The sequence below is a fragment of the Marmota flaviventris genome, chromosome 11 (assembly GCF_047511675.1).
Source record: "Marmota flaviventris isolate mMarFla1 chromosome 11, mMarFla1.hap1, whole genome shotgun sequence".
In the NCBI taxonomy this organism is placed as follows: Eukaryota; Metazoa; Chordata; class Mammalia; order Rodentia; family Sciuridae; genus Marmota; species Marmota flaviventris.
In genome coordinates, this window is record NC_092508.1 from 30,070,787 (window position 1) to 30,095,994 (window position 25,208).

General features: G+C 41.3%; 1 protein-coding gene and 1 pseudogene across 1 annotated transcript in view; one reads left to right on the plus strand and one right to left on the minus strand.

The window, feature by feature from the left end:
* Pard3b (par-3 family cell polarity regulator beta) overlaps positions 1-25,208 on the minus strand; it is a 1,014,040-nt gene that overhangs the window by 230,820 nt on the left and 758,012 nt on the right. The window lies entirely within an intron of this gene.
* LOC139707728 (sperm motility kinase-like) lies at positions 4,110-4,821 on the plus strand (annotated as a pseudogene).

Here is a 25,208-nt window from a genome sequence, read left to right on the forward strand (position 1 = left end):
GTTCTTTGAAAAAATAAATAAAATTGACAGACCCTTAGCCATGCTGATGAAGAGAAGGAGAGAGAAAACTCAAATCCCTAACATATGTGATGAAAAAGGAAATATCACAACAGACACCACATAAATACAGAAGATAACTAGAAATTATTCTGAAAACCTGTACTCCAATAAAATAGAAAATATTGAAGGGATCGGCAAATTTCTAAAGCCATATAATTTGCCCAAATTGAATCAGGATGATATACACAATTTAAAAGATCAATTTCAAGTGACAAAATAGCAGATGCCATCAAAAGTCTACCAACCAAGAAAAGCCCAGGACTGGACGAATAACAGCCGAGTTCTACAAGACCTTTAAAGAGGAACTAATACCAATACTCTCCAATTTATGTCAGGAAATAAATAAAGAGGAAGTACTTCCAAACTCATTCTATGAGGCCCATATCACTCTGATTCCAAACCTGGCAAAAATACATTAAAAAAAAAAAAGAAAGAAAGAAAACTTCAGACCAATATCTCTAATGAACATACATGCAAAAATTCTCAATAAAATTCTGGCAAATTGAATGCAAAAACATATCAAAAAGATTGTGCACCACAATCAAGTAGGTTTCATCCCAGGGATGCAAGTTTGGTTCAACATACGGAAATCAATAAATGTAATTCATCATATGAACAGATTTAAAGATAAGAATCATATGATCATCTCAATAGACATAGAAAAGGCATTTGACAAAATACACCAGCCATTTATGTTCAAAACACTAGAAAAACTAGGGATAACAGGAACATATCTCAACATCATAAAGGCTATATATGCTAAGCCCCAGGCCAACATCATTCTAAATGGAGAAAAACTGAAGGCATTTCCTCTAAAAAACGGAACAAGACAGGGATACCCTCTTTCATCACTTCTATTTAACATAGTTCTTGAAACACTGGCCAGAGCAATTAGACAGATGAAAGAAATTGAAGGGATACATATAGAAAAAAGAAGAATTGAAATTAGCACTGTTTGCTGATGAAATGATTCAATACCTGGAAGGCCCTAAAAGTTCCACCAGAAAACTTCTATAACTAGAAAACAAATTCAGCAATGTAGCAGGATATAAAATCAGCACCCATAAATCAAACGTATTTCTGCATATCAGTGACAAATCCTCAGAAAGGGAAATGAAGAAAACTACTCCATTCTCAATAGCCTCAAAAATAGATAGATAGATAGATAGATAGATAGATAGATAGATAGATAGATAAAATACTTAGGAACCAATGAAAGAGGTGAAAGATCTATATAATGAAAATTACAGAACCCTAAAGAAAGAAATCAAAGAAGACCTTAGAAGATGAAAAAATCTACCTTGCTCTTGAATAGGCAGAATTAATATTACCAAAATGACCATACTTCAAAAGCACTATACAGATTTAATGTAATTCTGATCAAAATTCTAATGCCATTCTTCATAGAAATAGAAAAAGCAATCATGAAATTCATCTGGAAAATAAGAGAGCCAGAATAGCTAAAGCAATTTTTAGCAGGAAGAGTGAAGCAGGTGGCATCACTAGACCAGATCTTTAACTATACTACAGAGCAATAGTAACAAAAACAGTAAGGTATTGGCACCAAAACAGAGTGCCAAGAAAATGCATTGGAGAAAAGATAGCCTCTTCAACAAATGGTGCTGGGAAAACTGGAAATCCATATACAACAAAATGAAATTAAACTCCTATCTCTCCCTGTGCACAAAACCCAACTCAAAATGGATCAAGGACTTAGGAATACAACCAGAGACCTTGCATATAATAGAAGAAAAAGTAGGCCCTAATCTCCATCATGTGGGATTAGGCCCCAACTTCCTTAGTAAGACTCCTGTGGCGCAAGAATTAAAATCAAGAATCAATAAATGGGATGAACTCTAAAAAGCTTCTTCTCAGCAAAAGAAACAATCTGTGAGGTGAATAGAAAGTCTGCATCTTGGGAGGAAATCTTTACTCCTCACACATCAGACAGAGCATTAATCACTAGGGTGTATAAAGAACTCAAAAAACTAGACACCAAAATAAACAAATAACCCAATCAATAAATGAACCAAGGACTTGAAGAGACACTTCTCAGAAGATGATGTACAATCAATCAACAAACACATGAAAAAATGTTCTTCATCACTAGTAATTAGAGAAATGCAAATCAAAACCACTCTAAGATATCATTTCACTCCAGCCAGAAGGGCAGCTATTATGCATACAATCAACAATAAGTGTTGTCGAGGATGTGGGGAAAAAGGCACACTCATACACTGCTGGTGGGACTGCAAATTGGTGCAGCCAATATGGAAATCAGTATGGAGATTTCTTAGAAAATTGGGAATGGAACCACCATTTGACCCAGCAACCCCTCTCCTTGGTCTATGCCCAAAGGACTTAAAAACAGCATACTTCAGAAACACAGCCACATCAATATTTTTAGCAACACAATTCACAATAGCTAAACTGTGGAACCAACTTAGATGCCCTTCAATAGACAAATGGATTAAAAAAAAATGTGGCATATATACACAATGGAATATTACTCAGCAATAAAATAATGGAATTTGCAGGTAAATGGATGGAGTTAGAGAAGATAACGCTAAGTGAAGTTGGCCAATCCCCAAAATACCAAATGCCGAATGTTTTCTTTGATATAAGAAAGCTGATTCATAGTGGGATAGGGAGGGGGAGCGTAGGAAGAATAGAGGAATTCTTGATAGGGCAGAGGGGTGGGAGGGGAAGGGAGGGGGCATGGGGTAATTAATGATGGTTGAATGTGATGATCATTATTATCCAAAGAACATGTATGAGGACACGAATTGGTGTGAGTATACTATGTATGCAACCAGAAATATGAAAAATTGAGCTCTATATATGTAATAAGATTTATAATGCATTCCGCTGTCATATATAAATTTAAAAAATGGAAGGAAGAAATGAAGTAGAAAGGAAGGAAGGAAGGTAGGAAAAAAGGAAGGCTGTAGGAAGGAAGTGGGGGGGAAGGAGCAGGCAGAGTTGAGTGGTGGGTTTACTCCTTCTTCCTCCTCCACCTCTTGAGGACACAGCAAGGAAGCTAAGTGACAGAGAAGGAAGCTATTCCTTTGCACACACCTCATCTCCTGGCAACCTGACCTTGGACTTATCAGACCCCAGGAAACCCAGAACTTGGACCCATGGAGGTGTTGCTATAAATCAGCCAGCCTAAGACACGGAGAGGCAGGAGTGTGACAGGGCAAGGCCTCTGGGCACACCTGTGTTTCTTGGTGCCACTGGCAGGACCCATTTGTGGAGCATAGGATTGGTGGCCCACAGGTGTGTCCTCGATCGCTTTGCATAGTTGAAACCACTGCCTTGCGGGTTCCAGGGTTCCTGGAGAGGGAGGTGTCTCAGAAATTCTGGGGAAATGTGGACTAGGACACGTTTGCTCTCAGCCCCATTGGAGTTAAGCAGCTGGCCCTGGGTGTCTTAGGGGACAGGGCATTGTGTGAGGGTGCTGTGATGTGAGTAAAGGGCCACCACGTTAGGACACCAATCTTCCCGGGGCGGCAGAGAAAGGAGGGTGGACATGCTGTGTGTGGAAGGCCAAAGGGGCTGCAGGTGTTGGGACCAGACACTCCAGGGCCATTGAAGCCCGCTACAGGTTTTGGTATGTGCAGGAGACTCCGTGGGTGTACAGAGTGCACTCATTCACAGGCTTCTAGAGTTTGATCTTCCTGTTGTGACCCGGGCCAAGTTCCTGGGGGCCAGAACCCTCAGGGATAGAAGCAGCGTGGGCCTAGGCCAGATGCTACCGCGCCATTTGTGGCCGTGACCTCATAAGGGGCCATTGTGAGGGCACTCTGCGGGCCACTATATAAGGCAGCGGTGGCAACTGGGCTTCGTCCATCATGCAGGAAGCTCTTGGTGGTGACCTGTCGGACTCCCAGCTAGTTAGTGCATTTGGTGGTGTGGTGGTTTGGCGGTTCTGGTGTGTGGTTTGGTTCTTTGATTTGGAGTGTTATTGTTTTAGTCTTGCTTTGTCTGTTGGTTTTGCTTGTTGTGTTGTTTTAAGGTAGTGTCCTTGGGTGGCATGGCTGCCCCTGATGCATAGAGAGAGTAGTGAGAGTCAGAGTAGGGCGCCCAGGAGCTCCCAGCAGGGCCTCGAGGCCAGCTCATCCTTGGAGGATGCCTTAACGGGCCAGTATCGGGTGCTGAGGTCCATCGGGTAGGGCAACTTTAGCACCCTGAGGCTGGCCTGCCACATCCTGACAGGGACGGAGGTGGCCGTGAAAACCCTGCGCAAGGGCGAGCTGGACCTGGCCTTCCTTCAGGCCGAGGTGGACATCATGAAGGCCGTGGAGCACCCCAACGTGGTGCAGTTGTTCCAGGTGATGGAGACGGCTGACCGCGTGTGCCTGGTGATGGAGCATGCCAGTGGGGGCCAGCTGCTGCAGCACATCCCAGAGAGGGTGGGCCTGCAGGAGGAGGAGGCGCCTGGACTGTTCCGGCAGATGGCCAGAGCCCGCGCACATGCCACGCCAAGGGCATCGGGCACAGGGACGTGAAGGCGGACAACATCCTGATGGATGAGCAAAGCCACATCAAGCTGTGCGACTTCGGCCTGGGCTGCCAGTTCAGGCGGGGAGAGCTGCTGGACACGGTGTGTGGCACGCCCACCTACTGGGCCCCGGAGATGTTCCTCCTGGAGGAGTACGACGGCCTGTGGTGGACTTGTGGAGCCTGGGCGTCCTCCTCTACTTCATGCTGACGGGGCGCCTGCCCTTTAAAGGGACCACCTTCGGGGTGCTGAGGTAGCAAGTCCTCCATGGCACCTGCGCCTTCCCAGCCTGAGTGTCCGCCTGGTGGCCGAGATGCTGACCATGGACCTGGAGGAGAGGCCCAGGCTGGCCGAAGTCCTGAGGCACCCGTGGCTGAGATGGGGCCAGTGGCCTTTTGTGAGTTGTACCAGGGAGTGTCTCCCCATCTACCCAGACCTCTCCACGGTGAAGGCCATGCTTGACCTGGGTTTTGACCTCACCGACACCTGGATGTCCCTGAAGGCCCGAAAGTTTGACAAAGCCATGGCTACCTACCTCCTGCTCTGGCACCAGTACACGCAGGGGGCAGGCTTCATGGTGCAAAGGAGGTCTGTGCACTTGGGGCTCCAGCCCAGGTCTTCTGCGGGTTCTCTCCCAGCCACCCTGCCCCGCCAGAGGAGCGCCAGCAAGCCCACCTCTCACTCCAGGCGGGTGGTGCCCGCTGTGCAGCAGCCTCGTGGGGAGCAACTGCAGCCCTGGCAGAGGGGCAGCACGGGAGGCAGCCTGCCTGCCCTGGCCCTCCCCAGCCTGCAGGCCCAGGGCCCAGCTGCCCCTGGCAGGGCCCCGTAGCAAGACCTTGCCGCCCTGCCTCCTGGCATTGGGTCAGGAGGCTGCAGATCACAGGTAGAGGGCAGCAGAACCCCCCAGGGAGTGTCAAGAGTAGGGCGGGCCCTCCCCAGGCAGCAAGCCCAAGGCGGGACCACGGGCTCTTCCCAGGAAGGCACCAAGGCCTGGTGGAGGGTGACCAGGAGGATCCTGGCCTGCCTCACAGGAATGTGCTATTGCTGCGTGATGGCCCCCAGGACGGGGCCCAGACAGGAAAACGGGGTGGCTCCCATCACAGGAGGGCGGGCATGCAGAGGAGGATTGCGAAAGAGAGTATCTCCTGCAAGGGTGGCCAGCTGAGATGAGTGCGCAGCCAAGCAGGTGGGTTGGTGCATCCTGATGCGGTCCCTGCGCCATCCCTAATGGCCTTCCCAAGGACATACCCCACTGTACATGGGTGGGTACCGACAGGGAGCTTGATGCGCTCATGCTCAGGCCAGTCCGTGTCTTTCCCCTCAGGCAGATGGCAATGATCTGGTGGGCATGTCGCAGGTGCTCCTCAGAGGTGTGCCACCTGCAGGGGCCTCCTTCCCACGGGTTCCAGTCAGGAGGGCCTGCTGGGGACAGGACGCCTGGAGACAAGTGCTCTCCCAACCCACTCCCTCCCTGGGCTGCAAGAAAGACTTGGGAAACCTCTTCCTGGGACGCCCTTCCCCGGCCACCGTGTTCTCCACTGTCCCCTGTTTCTGGCATGGCAGACATGGCTGGTTCTTAATAAATTTCTCTTCCTCACACATACAAAAAAAAAAATATTGAATTCATTCAAGAAGTGTTTATCAAACACCTATTATTTATCGGACTTTGTGGTAGGTGCTAGATATATAGAAAAAATAATTCAATGCTCCCTCTAAAGAAATTCATGGTCTAGGGAATGCTTTTGGAATCTTAAGGAAGATCTCTCAGACTAAAACAAACAGGGTATGGAGGCTTTCAAGGTTACTGTGTTAGTATTAGAGGAGTCATGTAGATGATCTTGCTGGTTAAAAAGCTTCATTTTGTTTTATATTTTTTGAAATCTGTTTGAAACTATGGTTTTCCCTTTCAGGAAATGTGCTTACATTAGTATATTTAGTTTTTAGCTGACAGGTTCCCAAAAGATTACACATGTGTGCCTATCCAAGGATGTAAGTACCTGCTTTAATCCAATTAAAAATTTCCCAATGCCACAAATTAATCTCAGGCTTTGTAGTGAAGAGCTTATAGACACTTGGAAAAGACAACAGAACTTGGAGGTTGGCATTTTCTCAATAGGAACAATAGGAACATAGGAAGATTAGGACTGACTGTAAGTTCATGGTTGAATCAACAGGTGCCAAGATTACATGGGAGTCAAAAACAAGTCAAAGACACATAATCCCTACTCAGACGACCTATTTTACTAACATGCAATCAATTCTCAGTGATTCACAGGATTTTTATCTACTATGTAGATTACCTACAGTCTGTGTTTCCTCCTTTTCTCTTTCCACTTTTATGGTCACCTGAGGACTCATTAAGTCTTCTACCAGAGGATGAGTAAAGGAAAGGAAAGGATATAAAACTTACAGCAAGTCAATTTTGCTACCTTTAAGTGGCTGGAGGAAGAAGGAGCTATTACAAGGCTTGTGGATAATGCGAAGATTTCAATTATCCATGCTCTCCATGTCAATCTCACAGAAATAATTAACGGATGGCTTTAGTCCTCCTTGGAACGTTAAAATGACTAATGTTTGTAGCAAACAACTAGAGTAAATAAAACAACATGAGGTATGCTCTGTGCTAAAGAAGATGAAAAACATACTTTTGAGTCCCAAGAAGTGATCCAACAAACATTAATCTAATGGGCAATTTCATGAATCTGAACATTAGATGCATGGACAAGCATCACAAATCATGTTTTAAGATGAGACTTCAACATCCATATGTTACGCTACTCACAACAACACAGGCAGTCTCAAATGAATCTGGCTAGTGAAAGGAGCCAGATCCAAAAGGCTATGTATTGTCTGATTCCATTTATGATAAACTGGAAAAGAAAATTACAGAGGTGGAAAACATCAGTGATTGTTAGGGGTTGGGGGGTATGGAGTGATTTGGGGTTATGGAACAGTTCTGTGAATACTTATTTGCACTTGTCAAAACCCAAAGAATTGGATACAACAAAGAATAATTTACATGTATTAAAAATAACATGTAAGCCAGGCATGGTGGCTTATAATCTCAGAAGCTTGGGAGGCTGAAGCAGGAGGATGGAGAGTTCAAAGTCAGCCTCAGCAATGGTGAGGTGCCAAGCAACTCAGTGAGACCCTGTCTCTAAATAAAATACAAAATAAGGTTGGGGATGTGTCTTAGTGGTTGAATGCTTGAGTTAGATCCCCAGTCCATCCCCCCCAATAAAACATGTAAATGAGGATATGGGGGGAGCCCAAATAGGAATATAACCATAACAAATGAAACTATATTAAAAACCACTAACATAATCACTTTGTTACATTTGTTATATTCTGGATATGTTTGGGGAAGAAAAGAAGTAACCTAAATAACATCCACAAACTACTTTGGATACTACAAGGCTAAAGGTAAAAATTAATTATATACAAATACTGTCCTCTGGTTAGTACAAGGGTATGAGTTAGCAATTCTGAAACAACTTTAGGGACCTATTAGTGTTGAACAAATAAATTGTAGATAAGAATGTGTTGTGTGAGAAAGAAGTTAAAGTAAGAAAAGAGAAAATTAGAATATTGTGGTGCTGGTTTGAAATTGGAGGTATCAGAATAAACTCAGGTTTTCTTTGTATATGTACGGAGATACTCCAAAATAAATGCAGATGTGTATATGCAAAGGCTAGTAAATATCTATGTCTGCATCATCTACATCTCCAAGTTCCATCTACTGAGAGGTAGTCTGGAAGCAATGAGACCCAGACAGTCAGATCCTACAGTCCCAGATCTTGCTTTCTGAAGAAAATTCTGCAATAAAGGGATTCAGGCCATTTTGGAGAAGTGGTTGATTCCTGAGCTGTGCCAGGGAAAATGAGATGAGTCTGAGTCTTTCAGGGCACTGAAAGTAAGAAAGTTCTCAAGCAAGGCTAGGCAAGTTAAAGGGGAAAAGATGCTATTCTCAAAGTACTCCCCATAGCCAAAGCTAGAAAAATTTGAGCAACAAAATAAATAGGACTGGATGATAGCCTATAGAAAAAAGTAAATATCCACAAGTCTATAATGGTATAAATAAATGAGGGAGAAAGGACAGTTCCTCCTCAGAGAAGAATTCCAATTTGTATTTGTAGAAGGAAGGAATGAAATAGGGTATCACCATTGGATTACCTTGGACATAATGGCTGCTTACCAGAACTGCTGAAGGATGCTACAATTAGGGGTGATAGTATAAAGAGAACATTTACACAGTCTCAAATATTTTCCCCAAGATAATTATTAATTACAAAGGGAACAGAAGTAACTTTACAGTGAAGGAATTTAGCAGACATGCTATAATGAAATAATCAAGGTTTACATTACCAGTTAGAAGACATATCCGCATCAATGATATATCATATCCTGAGAAGGGCATGGCCCCTCAGTAATATTCTAGCCCCAGAAGGAATAAGTCTAATCATCATGAATCATCAACAAACCCAAACTGAAGAATGCTCTACAAATTGAGAGACTACTACTCTTCAAAATGTCAAGGTCATGAAAGACAAGAAATGACTGGAATGGTCATAGAGCATAGGAGACCAAGGAGACAAAAAGGATACAATGTGGGATCTTGGACGAGCTTCTGATACGGAAAAAGGATGCTGATGAGATTCAAATAAGGGTTTGTAGGTTACCTAGTAGTTTTATTAACAGTATTCATTTGTTAGTTTTAAGTCTTGTATCATAATTATCTTAACATTAAAGAAGTTGGGTGGGAAGTAACTGGGAACTAGGCTTTTTTTTTTTTTTTTTTTTTTTTTTTGTAGCTTGTCTTTAAGTCTAAAAGTAGAAAGAAAAGGAGAAGGTAAGGGGTGATTAGGGAAGGTTGAAGAAGGAAACAGTTATTTTTATTCTGCTCTGTGTACCTCTATTATTTCTTACCTCTTACCAATTCACCTTTCCTACCCATTAACTGCAGCCTTCTCTCAAAAAAGAATTCATACACTGTCTACATGTTTCTGAGACTTCCAGAAATAGGTTCATTAATTTAACTGCTTTACCATGTAGACCCTTCTCCCTTCACTTGTTTTGGTTGGGAATTCATTAGATTCAAAGGAAAAGAAAGTGAAGTTAGAGTAAAAGCCATGGCGATGGGAACTCTGGCATTAATGCTAGATGGAAGGATGAGCCTGAGTTGTACCAAGCAGTGGTGAAGATGAGAAGCAGAAATGGGTAAAACAAAACGAGATCCATTACTAGATATATGCAAGCCATAACTACCCAATGCCTTCTAAGCTTCCAAAGCTCTGACCTTATTAAACTTGAACATAGCCTGTTAAGGTACTCGCTACCTAAGGCCACCTGTGATTAGCAGACCTACTATGCACAACTTGATTTTGACTAGTAAGGCTTTAACAAAGGCAAAGGTCCACAGATGATATCATTTTGAAAATTTAATTTTTACTTTTGTGTGTATAACATACCATTGGCAAGCATTTTTTTTTTCAAGTAAAAGGATTCAAACAGAAACAAACTCTCACTCTAACACCTGCTGAGTTAAATCATCATTGCAGAGATAGAAGATGCTTCCATTTTTTCTTTGTCAATCACACTCACTAGAGAATCAACCCAAATTTTCTATGGAATAATACAGAAGTCTTTCATAAAATTTTAATTTTTAAAAGCAATATAAAATAATAATATTCCTGTTAAAATAGTCTGGTTTGCTTTTTTAAAAAAATAAAATATAATAATTACACTCCACCATAATTATGGAACTTAGATACATTCTGAAGTCATCCCTTAGCATGCATGCGTAGATTCCACTTAATGGTTTTCAAATGCTCAGGTTTATAGGAGGCCAAGCCCATGAAGCTATGGGAGGAGGGCTCTGTTTACTTATCAATATAGCAGTTGTAAATTATCACCATGTATTTGATCGCCTCTGACATTTTTGGTGGTAGCAGGGATTTGAAGCAAAACCAGAGGCAGTTCAGTGAATTTGTAGTGAACTAGCTGAATTATGGAGGCTCCGAGAACAACATTGCTCATATGCTTCAAATGCAGTACAGTTTTTCAATCAAAGTCCATGAGAATCAGTACTTAGACCTTTCAAACTCCTCTCCATATTTTTCCTCAGGAGTTTTTTCATAGTTTCTGCTTTGACTTTGAAAAAATGCAGTGGTTACTCTTAACTAGAGCCTATCAGCTGCTGCCTCAGAAGTGCCCAGACAGTTCTCTTTTCTCTTTTATTTTTAAATCATGTCTCTTTTGTACTGACTTCCAACCCTGAGAGCACTCTCAGCTTTACCTGGGTGAGCTCTGGAAATACAAAAAGTACCCAGCAGGGATCTTTCATTTGGTGTATCTCTTCTGAATGTAAACAGGGCAGTCTTGGCCTTCTTGGGTAACACAAAGAAAAATGAAACACCTTCCCTTTGCCTTTCTGGGTCTCCTCCCCTTAGGGAGATGGCTGACTCCAGGCACCCAATAGCAGGGCCTCAAGTCAGCTGGAATCCCTTGGTCTGAACTCTGTTCTAAGATCAGAGGCCGAAGTTGGTGGGTTGATGGATGCACGGCACCATGAATGGATTTCAGTGTATCCTCTCTTCCTGGCTTTTACATTTTTAGTCTGTTATCAGTGTGAGAGGGTGGCGCATCATTCTCACTTGATCTTCTTGCAGAGGACATGGATGGCAGCCAGTGGGTGTTGAGTTGTTTTTGGGTGTAAAAGGTGGTGTGGTGGAGATTCAGGTAAAAACATATTTTAATCATATAATTGGATTATACCATTGTGATTCCTGAACTCAGTATCAACACTGAGTAAAGGAACCCAAAGCTCTGTGGGCTCTTTGGTCGTTTGTGAAAAATATGAGCTAGAGGCTTCACTTGGCTGCTGGAGTTGGTGGGTGGTGGAGACCAGTCTCCAGTCCCCTGTGGGTTTCTCCCAGTCAGACTTGGAGTTTCTCCCTTGTAAGCTATGGCTGGGGATCCCCTTCTATTCTTTCTGGTTCACCCTCCTCCCTGTATCCTTCTGTCCCTCACTTCTGCCATTCTTTTCTGCCCACCCAGCTCCTAGCCCTGGTGATTACACCCTATGGTAGTGTTTCCTAATCTTCTCTAATCATGAGCAACTTGTTAAAAATGATTCCAGGGTTGGGCTGTAGCTCAGTGGCAGAGCGCTTGCCTAGCATGTGTGAGGCACTGGGTTAGATCCTCAGTACAACATATAATAAATAAATAAAATTAAGGTCCATTGACAACAACAACAACAACAAAAATAGTTTAAAAAAATGATTCCAGCCGGGTGTGGTGGTGCACGCCTGTAATCTCAGCTGCTCTGGAGGCTGAGACAGGAGGATTGCAAGTTCAAAGCCAGCCTCAGCAAAGGTGAGGCACTAAGCAACTCAATGAGACCCTATCTCTAAACAAAATACAAAAATAGGGCTGGAGATGTAGATCAGTGGCCGAGTGCAATCCCTGATGCAAAAAAAAAAAAGATTCCAGTGCAAACTTAGAATCAGAATTTCTAGAGTCAGAATCCTGAATCAAAATCTACATGTTGCCAAGAATCCAGGTGAAGCCTAATTCAGGTAAGGGAAACACTGCCATTTGGACAATCCACTCTACTTTTCCTTCTAACTCTAAAAGCATTTCTTCTCTATCCACTAAAACCTTTCCTCTGACTTTTCATTTTAAGTAAAACTTGACTTTGTCGTGGTCCTTACAAATGGGAGCTATGTATTCTCCAAGTTAATCCTCAGTTATTTCACAGAACAGTAAAGTGTGGAGAAGAGTTCTGATACATCATTTAGTTCTCAATTAATGTCAGTTATTATTACCATTATTATTGGTCCGATTACTGTCTGGGCCTAGAGGTTGTTCCAGCATTTCCTGCCTCCTCTTTACTACTTAAAGAGCTTATTTTTCTAGTCATTAAAAAGCAAGAAAAATACGCCAACAAGTCTCTCCATTCTCACTGCAGCCAACTACTTTCCGTCAGGACGCCTGTGAATTCACAGGCTGAGTTCCCCAAGCCCTCCATCACACCCGCATAGTCACCCAGATCCAGCCTCCAATTCATTTTCTGCTGCCTTAGAACTGTGCTGTAATGATGTCACTTATTCCCCCACAGTTTTTACTTACATTTCCCACAGCAGTCATTCCAGATTTTACTCTGCTTTCAAATTGCACATTCCACAGCACCACCCTCTCAGCTGCACATAATACTTGAATGCGTCAGCCACAAGTTCACTTAAAGCCCAGCCACCACCTCAGATTTATTACAGGAACCATCAGATGACCAGCGCTAAGCCCCCATGTCTCCCCAACCTCTCCCAGTGCTTCATGACGTCAGTTATCTCCACCACTGGTTTGTTTATCCTACCCCAATTCTCAGGCATCAACACGGCCCATATCTTCCATCCTTCCTAGGGTGGTATCTGGCTTTTTGCTTCCCTAGACTCTGCCTAGAGGAGATGTTGACACTTGCTTTCTCTGCTTGCTCAACTTCTCTTCATGTGGTGAGGCCATGCAGTTCTGTGTCCTCTGACTGCCTTGATCCCCATCTGACTCTAGCTAACCAGTGGTCTTCTAGTCCTCCAAAACTGTTTTCTCATCTTGAAGTAGGGATAATTACAGAATAGAATGTATCAAAGGATTGTGGAAAGTTAGATGAGATAATATAAGACAAAGTGCTTAGAATTAAAAATACTTAGTAAGCAGTTACTACACATGTCTGGTTTTATTCCAAAGAAGTTTCCTAAACTTCTCTTCCTAAGGTCACCTAGTGATTGCTGAGGCCCATTTTCAAGTATTAGTCTTTGTAAATTTGATACATCTGGGCACTGTCTGCATCTGATCCTCCCTGACATTCGTTGGTGGCAGGACAAGTTTTCTTCGGGTGACTTCGCCTTTGCCTCTCCTTTCTTAATGTTGAGAAGGGCTTCTTTCTCCTTCTCTCCATTTCAATCTACTGCCCAAAGGTCAGAACTCTGCACCAGTGTGTCCAGAGCGCCTCAAATCCAAGTAAAAATGGAACTTCCCTTTTCCTCTAAGTCTCCTCCTGCTCCTCCTCTGCAGCTCACCACAGTGTGGAGCCAGTGTGTCCTATGGGACAGTGCTGTGAGTGTCCCTGTCTCCATTCCTCCCAGCAGGCCCTGTGCTCTCTTCTCTGGTCTTTCTCAACAGCCATGAATCTCCTCCTCCAGTCCATTTCCCACACAGTCCTCTGTGTGTTCCTTCTGGAACATTTGTCAGCCTGGAAGTGCATTTAAACCTGGCTGGAAGGTCTCTGTTGGCCGGATGCCTCTGAAATCAAGTTCCAGCTCTTTACTCTGATTGGCAAGGCCCTTCCCAGCTCAGCTCTGTAGCCTTATTTCCTAGTGAAATAAGGCTCATTCCTAAGATTACTTGAAATCAGAAGCAAGATCAAAATTGTCTGTGTTCTTCGTATTGTGCCCCACCCTGCTTTTCCCACGGTGAGTGTTAAATAATCTTAGTACATAAATATAAAGAGTTTCATTTTGCGGGGAGATACAATTCAGTGTCATTGGGCAAGTAAAATATCAGGGCAATACTCAATACTACAATGCCTGGAAATACTAGAAATCTAAGAGAAGAGGAACCTTGGGAATTATGTTTGGTGTGAGACAATTTCTCCAAATACATTATGGGATTACTTGTGTCAACATTTACCATTTACCTAAATACCATAAAGGGCCATTAAAATTTTGCGTAACATTAAATTTATCATACTGCTTAAAATTATTTAATTATAAGACTAATATACTTATCATCTGCTTAGTCATTTTATGTTCTTGCATGGTGGTCTATTCAACCTTTGATAAATTAGAAGAAATTCTACTCAAAAGCCTTTTTTGATTTCCTTGACTTTGTTCATTTTATTGTTACAATCTTAATTTATCTTCTTTTTTTTCCCACACATCAAACTGTCATACTAAAGAATACTAAATTCATTTGTCCCTGCTTGGAATATTATGCAACCATTAAAAATACTGGATGTGCATGTTGTGACAATGTCAAAAATTAGATATGATACCATATTATATAAAAATAAGAAACAAGATTTATACAGAACCAGGCAAAGATATATAGAATAAAAGGCTAAAGGAAATACATTAAAGTATAGAGATTATAGCTATGGGATTATGAGGAAGAATATCTTTTTAAAATATTTCTCCCCTATTGCCTGTAATATAGTTACATAAAATTTAAGTGGGGAAAAAAGACAATATTTATTTATTTATTTATTGTCTCTAAACCCCTATTTTGGCTTCTAAACCTCTAATTCTTTTCTTTCTTTCTTTCTCTCTAAACCTCTAATTTATCTCCTTATTTCACTTTTTCTCTACCACTAAGACTCATGAAAATCATTATTAATAGTTATCTGTCCTCTCACCTGGTCACAATCAGTAAATATGAAAAGTTTATAGAAGGCATAGTAAGAAAAAAAGCTCTAAAAACAGACCTCAGCAATTAGCAAAGTTCTAGGAAGATTTGGAATGGTTTAACATGAGATCTTTTCAGCATGCAGAAATAATCACCTTGTTACATGGCTCTGTGTGGACAGAGCACGTGGTAAGGTCCCTGGATCAGCACACTGAACAAGGGCAACTCGTACTGGGAAATCACTGGGCTGAAACCCAATCAGTTATTAATGCAGGGAAATCACTCCTGTTTTCAAGGACTAGATAGTAGCTTTGTTGTAGCATCAAAGTATTAAGTATAACTGAGGGTGAGGAATACATCATGCAATTAAGAGTTCTTCCTTTGTGTTGTCTTCACACACCTTTACATTTTTAGTAATGAAACTTCGACTAGAATTGATTCATCTTGACTATCTTCTTCTTTCCACTGTGGAATGGCTGGAACATTGGGCTAAGTCTGAACAGTTTCCACCTTGCTTCTGGGCTGAAGCGATGCAAGGAGCATTATGAGAAACTCAACCAAAAAAAAAGCATCATAATTTATTCCTGTGGTGAAAAATTCCAACAGCCATGTCTTTTCTATAAAAATTTTCACAATTTTGGGAGTTGTCCTTCTGTTCCTCAGTTAGCAGACGTCTGCTCTCTACAGTGAGGATCACAGCAATGGAGAGGGCAAGTGATCTATTGCTTCTGAAATGATGTGAAGCTGAGGTTTCATTTTCATCTCATGATTCCCCTTTGAGAATCCCAGAACTCAAATGAAACATTGGTGCAGCATCTGGGACCCTATCCCAGCATCTGGAAGTGACCCTCTTCTCCAGCATGTTACATGGAAATAGCGTCCCCCTAATAGAGTATTTCACTTAGAAAGAAAAACAAATAAAAAATCAAGTCTGTACATTTTTCGACATTAAAAGTTTAAAAGAGAGAAAGTCATGCTCTTTAAAATTTTATGTAGTGTGGATAAGAAATAAATGTTAGGAGTCATTCAATAGGTAAAAATATTAGAAAGGAAACCTTGAAAGAACTCACTTCTTTCCTCACATTCTCATTCCTTACCTTTTAGATTCACTCACATTTGAATTTAAGTTTTAAAATTAAATGACTGGGTTGTGAATAGGTGTTTCTTTTTAAAGAAGATACACCAATTTCTAATAAGTATACACACAAAAAAAGTATTCAAGCTTATTAGTCATTGGGGGAAATGTGAATCAAAACCAGAATGAGATAGCACATCAAACTCACTAGAATGGATATAATCCAAAGGAAAGATAACAACAAGCTCAGGTGAGAGGTGGAGAAATGGGAACCTCAACACACTGCTGATGAGAAGGTAACAATGGTCTGTCACATTGTTACCATGTAACCTAGCAATTCCACTCCTAGGTATATACCCAAGAAAATGAAAACACAAATTCAGACAAAAATGTGTGCACAAGTATTGACTGCATTATTGTTTATAAGAACCAAAACAGAGAAACAACCCAAATGTCTACCAATAGATGAACAGGTCAGTAAAATATGATATCTATGTATACAATGAAATATTATTTACAATAGGAAAAAATGATGTACTGAGAGACATGCTAGCATTTGAAAACATTATACTGAGTAAATGCAGCCAGTCACAAAAGGCAAAATGGTATGTAATTTTACTTATAGGCACTTATGCAGACACAGGAAATGGATCAGATTATCTAGGGTTGGGAATGAACCAGGGAAATGGAGAGTGACTGTTCAAGGGTGCAGTGTTTCTTTTGGGGGTGATAAGATATCCTAAAAGTATATCCACCAGGTGAATTGTATGACATGATTTATATCTTACTAAAGAGCTCCAACCTATTACTACCTATTAAATGACTGGGTTATAGCTGTAGATGGACACAATACTTTTATTTATTTATTTTTATCTTGTGCTGAGGATCAAACCCAGTGCCTCGTGCATGCTAGGCAAGCGCTCTCTACCACTGAGGTACACCCGCGGCTCCAAGTTTAAGCTTTTGATAAGACAATGTCTAGGATTTTCAAAGGAAAAAATTGCAAAAGCAGATGCTCTGACCACAGGTTATTTTCCCTGGAGGCTAGTCTTATAGTGCATGAATATGTACAACAATCATAAAATTCTCCAGCCTTGAATGCTAATTTCCCACCAGCATAGTGACCAATCGATAAACATAACATATCGTAATTCTAAGCTGGTTTTGAATTTTACAGATTATAACTCAAAACTCCACAAAGAATTCGTCCACATGTCTTATTTATATATTTATTTACCTGTACTAGGGATGAAACGCAGCCCTCACACATGCTAGGCAGGTAAACCACCATTCATCTACATCCCCAGCCCTGTACCTACCACTTTTAGTAAATTTAACCACCAGAGAAAGTCAACCCCAGGTAGAACAAGTTTGTTTATATTTCACTGTATAGATGGAGCTGAGGTATAGCTCAGTGGTAGAGTACCTGCTCAGCATACACACGGCCCTGGGTTCAATTCCCAGTGCAAAAAAAAAAAAAAAAAAATCAAAACAAAAAATTTACACTGCCATGTTGAATGTACTATTTGTAACTTCCCTGACATTTTTAAAAGACGCCATGTTAGAGACATTAAAATAGAATATTCATTTTTCTCTTAAAACAACGAAACATAGGGAGCAGAGTGATGGGACAGATTCCCACTTCTGAGATGATTTTCAATCATTATAACAAAAATGACCAGAACACCTATCTGGGTCTGAGAACACCCAGCACTAGGCATTGGTGGGATGTGGTGCCAACCACACCAGGCAACAGCACAAATGTTGGGACCTCAGCAACACCCAGGTACCCACAGTTGCCCCTCTGGGGGTACTTGTGGTTGAAATGACTTGTACAAAAAATGTAGACTGCAGACCACCCACAGGCCAACAGCAACAAGTGACAAACCACACGCAGGCACAAGTATTTGAAGTTAATGGCTGCCATGCCAATGCAAACATGGCCTTACCACCCACTCAGAATGCACTGAACCTGCTTTTCCCTAAAGTCAAAAGTGCAACTGTCATCTGTCAATAATTTTGGAAATTCTTAAGTAACAGCTCATTCGGCTTTTGACATATAGATTCCCTCCTGCTCAATCCAAGAGTGATTCTTAGCAGTAGAAGTATAGGGGGGACACGGGATGGACATCATGGTGAATGGTGGTTCCCCAAGGCCCGGTATGAGGAGAGAGAGGAAGTCTGCTGGCCCTGCCCCGTGACTGTCCTGCTGCTTGCAGGCCCGTCCCTCAGTCTTCTAGAGAGGGACACGTGGCATGTTAACCTGAGCTGGTCCACCACGCGGGTTCACTAAGCAGCAGCGTGGGGAGAAGTAAACACTACTTCGTCTCATGAGACTCTCGCTACCTTTGTCCAGCTGAAAGCCCTCTGCTGCGCTCTGCACTCACATCCTCTCTGTTCAGTTACTACTTCAATGTGCTTTACCTGACAAAAGAATGCTTCCAGCAGATGAGGGCTTTTGTTTATTTACGCTTTTACTTGGTGACATTAAAAATTTGATTGCCTTATAGTGATGATCTTTTTTTTTTAATGAATTTGGGAGCCGTTCTTCTAGAAAATAACATGTAGCTCTATTTTGACCAATCGCATCATTAAGACAATGAGTTGGAAAGGTGAGAAATGACTGTGCCTTCCGCCTTCTTCTCCCTATGGACACTTCCTTTGTTTGCAAGGGTCCCCGTGTCACTCTGAAGGCACGTCCTTGGGGTATTGAGAGAAAGATGTTCTTGGGAGCAGTCCAAAACAGGGAGGGGCTCAGGGGACAAAGTCTGCAGGAGGAACCTCAAGCAGAGAAAAGTTGTAAACCTGTGGTGTGACTTGCTGCTGGCTGGTGACTGCAGTTGTTATTATCTACTTGTTCATTTTTTTTTTTAATTGATAGATGAAACTATCACTTATTGTGTACAACATAAAGTTTTATGAAGAATGTGAACACTGAGGTTAAATCTACCTAATTAACACATGCATTACCTCAAAAACTGATCATTTTTGTGGTGAGAACACATAATATCTACTCTTAGCATATATTTTTTTCAGTATATATACAATATGGCATCACTAACTACAGTCACAGTGTTGAACATCTGAACTTATTCCTCTTATCTGTAATTATATATCCTTTGACTAATATCTCCAAAATTTTAAAATTACACATGTAGGTGAGATCATGTGGTCTTTGTCTTTCTGTGCCTCTCTTATCTCATTTAGAATGTTCTCCATGTTCATCATATAATCACAAATGACAGGATTTATTCTTTTTATAGCTGAATAGTATTCCATTTACAAACACCATGTTTTCTTTATCCATTCATCAGCTAATGGACACTCAGGTTGATTCCATTTCTTGGCTTCTGTGAATAATACTGTAGTTAACATGGTAGTGCAAATACTTCTGTAACATACTAATGTTATGTGCTTTGGACACATACCTGTCTGCCTGTTTATTTTAAAGGCCGTTTTATTAGTTAACATGTCAAATCAACAAAAACGATCTTACTTCTCAGCTAATATGTTCCTGGTTCTGTACAAGTAGTGAGCATATGAAAGTTAAGGCCCTGGGCAGATCATTGCCCCATATAGAAAAGTTTTATTTTGCGATTTTAATTTTTTTAAATTAAAAATTTAATTCTTAATTGCAATTTTATGGCAATTGTCTGTAACAGGGGATGCAGGAGTACTTAGGACTCAATGAGTAAGTTGAAGAATGCTTCACAGGATGGAGCAGAGTGAGTGACTTGATTTGGGTCCTGAGAAATAAGGAGGCTTTGTTCAACTTTGGTTTCAAAGGATAGTTCCAGACAAAAGAAACAGAATTTATATTGAGAGAATAAATTCAAGAAGTAGAGAGACAAGAAGACAAGAACAGAACTTGAGGTTCATAGCCTATTTAAAGAACTTATATCTCATGGAAATACCACAGTGAATTCACTACTTTGCACAATTAATATGTGTTCAAAAAAGAATTCTTTGCATCTCATCCTATGTGTGAAGGGCAGCTTCTGGGGAAGCTGACATCCTTCTTGCTGATGGCAGGAGGAGGGAGGACAGGAGAAAGATGTTGGGCATGGGGAGACCAATCAGGAGTCCAGGACACCAGTTTTAGGGAGACAGAATACGTTTCTGAAGTAGGAGGGTAACGTAGTGAGTGGAGTCTGGATAGCAGGCATGGCTAAGGGTACAGCTGGATATTGAGTAAAATCCAGACTCACAATTTGTCCATGATAAATCTCAGTATGCGCTGGGCACATTATCACTAATATATTTCACACCATCTTGGGAATGGATACTCGTAAGCTCTTTGATAGTACCTTTAAACCACCTAAGATCTGTTGCTGCCACAGAAGAAAGGGCAAGTGTTCAGTAGGTAAAATTCTATCGAAACTTGAAATATGCAACCGAGTCCCATTAAGCTTAACAATGAGGGAGCTTATATTTTAGTGTTCTGCCAGGAGACAGAACTGAAATATGGGCTATGAGGGACGCAAATGTCTGGGTAAGACAAGTGATAGGGAAGAGTTACGAGGGCTCTTCAAAGTTACGGGTTGTTTTTTTCATGGAAGCTCCCCTGAATTGAGGACAGATACATAATCTGCATTACAAAGTAGACACAGGGCCTGTCTAAGGGCAATGACATGCCTGAAAATTTCATGTTCTGCAAATATCTTAAAATACTAGAGAGAATTGAACATAGGACAATGATGGTGCTTAAGATATAGTCATATGCACTATAAAAACTATGACTCAAAAGAGCCTCAAGCAACAAGTATAAATCCCCTTGTTGTTCTGACACCAGTATTTCACAGGTACTAGTATATTCAATCCCCATGTTTTAATTTTCTATATAAAAACATTTGGAACTATGCCATGGATATGAGAATGCTACTTTCCCCCTCTTTTAATGCATTTCTCAAGGTAATCAAGTGTTCTTCCAAGTTTTAAATTATAATAGCTCTACTATATTTCATCACATGGCCATATCTTTTATTGTGGAAAGTCCCCTCTTGTTGAATATTTAGATTATTTCCATTTTTTTTGCTAATGTAAATGAATACCACAGTGACCATTCTTATTTATGAATAATTTCACAAAACTAAAATAATTGTAAAAGTTTTAGCATCCACACAATAAAAGGAATAAAAGAGGAAAGGATCCATAGATTTAACTACATAAACTCAAACACTCAACATAAAAAGACACCACATAAAAATATATGGCAGACCAACAAACTAGGAGAATTGCTGGGTTCTCAGAATCTTCTAGGTGGGCCTGGGAAAAGCCCACTCTCACTGCTAAGGAGGAAGGTGGTTATCTACAGGCCCAGGGTGGTTTTTGCTGTTACAGTGTTTACTGATTGGCCATTTACTAATACTTCCAACTCCCCTTGTTTATCATAGGGCTAGAAAGAAACTTAAAAGATAATCTAATCCACCAAGAGGCTTTTAGGGCCATCTGTTCTAAACCATCTCAGACAGATGGGAATCTACACTGTTTTTAAAAGTCTCTAGATAAGAAGATTCCAAAACTGCTCTTGATAACTCATTCCAGGGTTTAAGAATCTTATTGTCAGGAAATTCTTTCTTTTATCTCACTTAAAGCCTGCATGCTTTAGTTTAAATCTACTTCCTTCCACTCTCCTGGTCTCATTTAGAGGATAGAGACCCCAGACTAGGATCCTATGCAAAATAGCTCATCACACCAACACCCCTAGCCAGGAGCACTGTATTTCTTCTTAGCCTTTTCTTCTCTTGTATAAGTGAAGCTTTGAAGATTGTAGGTCCTAAATAACTTAGAAGTCATTGGTTATCTTGCTGCACTCCAGTTAAAGTACCCAAATTTTACAGTTTTACATAGCTTTAATCATTCATGAAGATACCAAGTATAAAGTTTTGAGAGGCAGAGTGTATCTTTCTAGAAGTCCTTGCTTCCACCAGGAAGGCACTTTATTATAAGAGCACAGGCTTGTTGGTACAAAGATGCTGGGGATGTTCATTATTGAGAAGGGGCTGGGCTTTGTGGAACCAAGGATCTTGCCTTTATAACTTTCCAGGTTCCAGTGTGATGATTCCAACTGGGCACCCTTAGGGGACTCCTGGCAGAACTAAAAACCAGCTGCGATTGTTGCCAAGGACCCCTCTGGAAGCACAGGATCAACCGGTTATTGGCAGGAAAGCATATGGCCTCAGGGGCACATCAAATGCCCCCAGGTGCAGAGACACAATTTCAAAAGCTATAGAATTCAGAAGGCTAGTGACTGAGTACAGGATATCCTGGTTGCTTCTGTCCCCTGAGGTTTAGTCACAGTTTTTTTTTTTTTTAAAAGTGTCAATTTAGGATAGAGAGCAGACAGATTTGAGTGTCATCTATATGCTGACAGGTAGCATGATAAGATAAAGCAATAACCTGGAAGTTAAGAGAGCTGTGTTCTGGCATTAACTCTGTCCCTCAGCCACAGTGTGACACTTCTATTCCTCTGGGTCCCCATATGTAAAATGCAGTGAATTACAGAATCTTTGAAACTCATCAAAAAAAAGACACTTCATAAATGTAAGCTGCTGTAATAATGACGGATAGAACAGAGCATGTTGCTGTCGTTGCACACAAATAGGGAACTGCTCCTCTCTACCTATTTCAGTGCTGTGTGGCCAATTGAAGAGTTAAGTCAACACTCGATCATTATTAGTGTATGGAAGTTATTCAGGAAAAATTAAAAAATTACAACTCCTCCAAACAAAAACTTAGGGGCTGTCTCCACTTTCCATCAGTGTATGTTGCTCAGGATTATAAGACTAATTTTAATGTTTCCTAAGTTGAATATAACGGAGGAAATAACAGGAGTTTAAATGAATTCCTAGTTCCAGCCAACATAAATATAACTGGGTGAATGGAGGGTGTGGGAGAGGGAGAAGATGATGGACAGATCATTTCTTGCTGTGAATGATTTTATCACTGACTTTCTTCCTCTGAGAACAAGAGTAGACTGTTGTAATCACTCACTGCACCTCGACCATTCTCCAAAGCAACGGAATGGATCCTAATTCAAACACTATTGCATGAGCCCCCTGTGGAGCACATGCTTGGCGATACAACCAAGCGTCGTTTTTCTTCAACCAGAGTGTATTAATTTATTCATCTAGAGCCTATCTTAAATATATCAGTGTGATTAATAAAAAGAAAATGATAAATGACATGAGTAATAACACACTGTGCTTGGAATGCCTTCCTTCTACAGAGATAAATGCCAGCTGGTGTCTCTCATGCCTGGGCACGCAGATTAAGTCCCCAAAGAAGACACATTAATGGAAGCAAACTATCATTAAGATAAGTATTTTGTATGATCATGGGATTTTTTTTGTTTGTTAATTTTTATTTCCTTTCCTGTAGACCGAGGGGGATAAAATGTTCTTTGGGCTAAAACAGGCCCTGATGTGATATTCGGAAGGCAGAGGAAATAGGGAGTAGGGACTATCTGGAAGTTAATCCAAATACCACAACCTGCTAGGCTACAGAGGATTTTCTAAAAGAGGCTTTGGGGTGAAAAAGACCTAAAACTGTCCATGAAGTGAGCAGCCTGGATGCTTCTTGAGAAATGATTGCATGTGAGCAGGTATTGCAGTTAAGCTAATTGCAGGTCTCCTCACTGTCGCCACAGCTACTTGACATTCTTACCTAGCTGTTAAGTGTCTTCGTACCAGAGCCCTGTTAAGTGTTGAGGGAATCTGTGGCCCCTCTTGAGGCACCCGGCACTCTTCATTTAAGCATACTCCAGTTGACAATGAAAATCACACTCGGCCTTGTAATGTGATAGTCAAGAGATGTGAACAAAATGAGTCTTTGCAATTTCAAGAGGACTAATGCCTTGAGCTCCCACACAAATAAAGGACAGCGAGGATTAAGGTCTGGGAGCTTACCAGCCCCCTCCAACCCCGCTTGACAGGCTGGAACCTGAGAAACGGACTGCATCAAAATGCAAACAAAATGCAGTTTGTCACCTTCCACAAGGAGGACTCAGATGTCATTTCTAAGCTTCAACAATAGGGGACAAAGAAAACAGTACACTGGGGAACACCAGGTCTCTTATTTACGTCATGACTAACAAAAAAAAAAAAAAAAAAAAGAGGGAAGAGGAGGAGATCCTGAGAATGAATGGATCTCTAGGAAGTTCATACAGGAAATCACCAGCCTATGGGACTTCAGAACCTTGAAGCTTCATCCCAAATTGAGTTTATTTAGCTTTGAATGCCTGCAAGTGTTTTTAACTCCTGGAGAAAAGTCAATGCACAAATGCAAATGCCCTTCCTTATCCTGTTACTTAAGCACGACTGAGGTTCCTTATGTATTCCCTATTTTGACTTCATTTTAGAACTGACAGATGTATTTGATGCGGCAATCCTCCTGTCCCCAGGCTTCTCAGTACTGCCACTATGTTTACAGGGCGGGGGGGGGGGGGGGGGGGGGGGGATGGGAAGAACCCCCAGGAAAGAGTTGCAGTTTTGCTCCTCGCCTTTTCATTTGTGTTTTTCTGAGGGTGAAATTCTAATTTCTGTTGGGATTTTAAACAATAATACCCCCCTGCCTTGCTTTCTTACTTGCAAAAAGATATTTATAACACTTATTGAAGATATACTGCATTTAGGTTCCATGCTAAATGGTTTATCTGTCTTAGGTCTTTCAGTAAGTTGACCCTTATATTTCTCTTTTTATTTCAGTAGATCCTGGTATATAAGGACACCAGTCTTAGAATGATCATAAATGGCAAGGCCCCTGTCCTCTCCAGGCTCATCTTCCTGCTGCCTTGAACTTCCAATCTAGGCCTCCCATTGTGCTTGCTATTCTGGGGATAGTTTTGTGTTTTGGAAGTTTTGTGATAACTGCTTTGATTTGGATATGTGGTGTTCCCTAAAAAGCTCATGTTAGACAATTCAGAAATGTTCAGAGGTGAAAAAAAAAATAGATTATGAGAGTTGTAACCAAATCAGTAAATTAATAATTTGAATGGATTATTGGGTGCCAACTGTAGGCAGGTAGGGAGTAGTGGGAGGAAGAAGGTCACTGGGGTCATGCCCTTGGGGATTATTTTTTTACCCCTGGCTCCTCCCTCTGCTTCCTGGCTGCCACCAGCTACAGCTTTCTTCTACCAAGCCCTTCTGCCATGATGTTGTGCCTCATCTTGGGCCA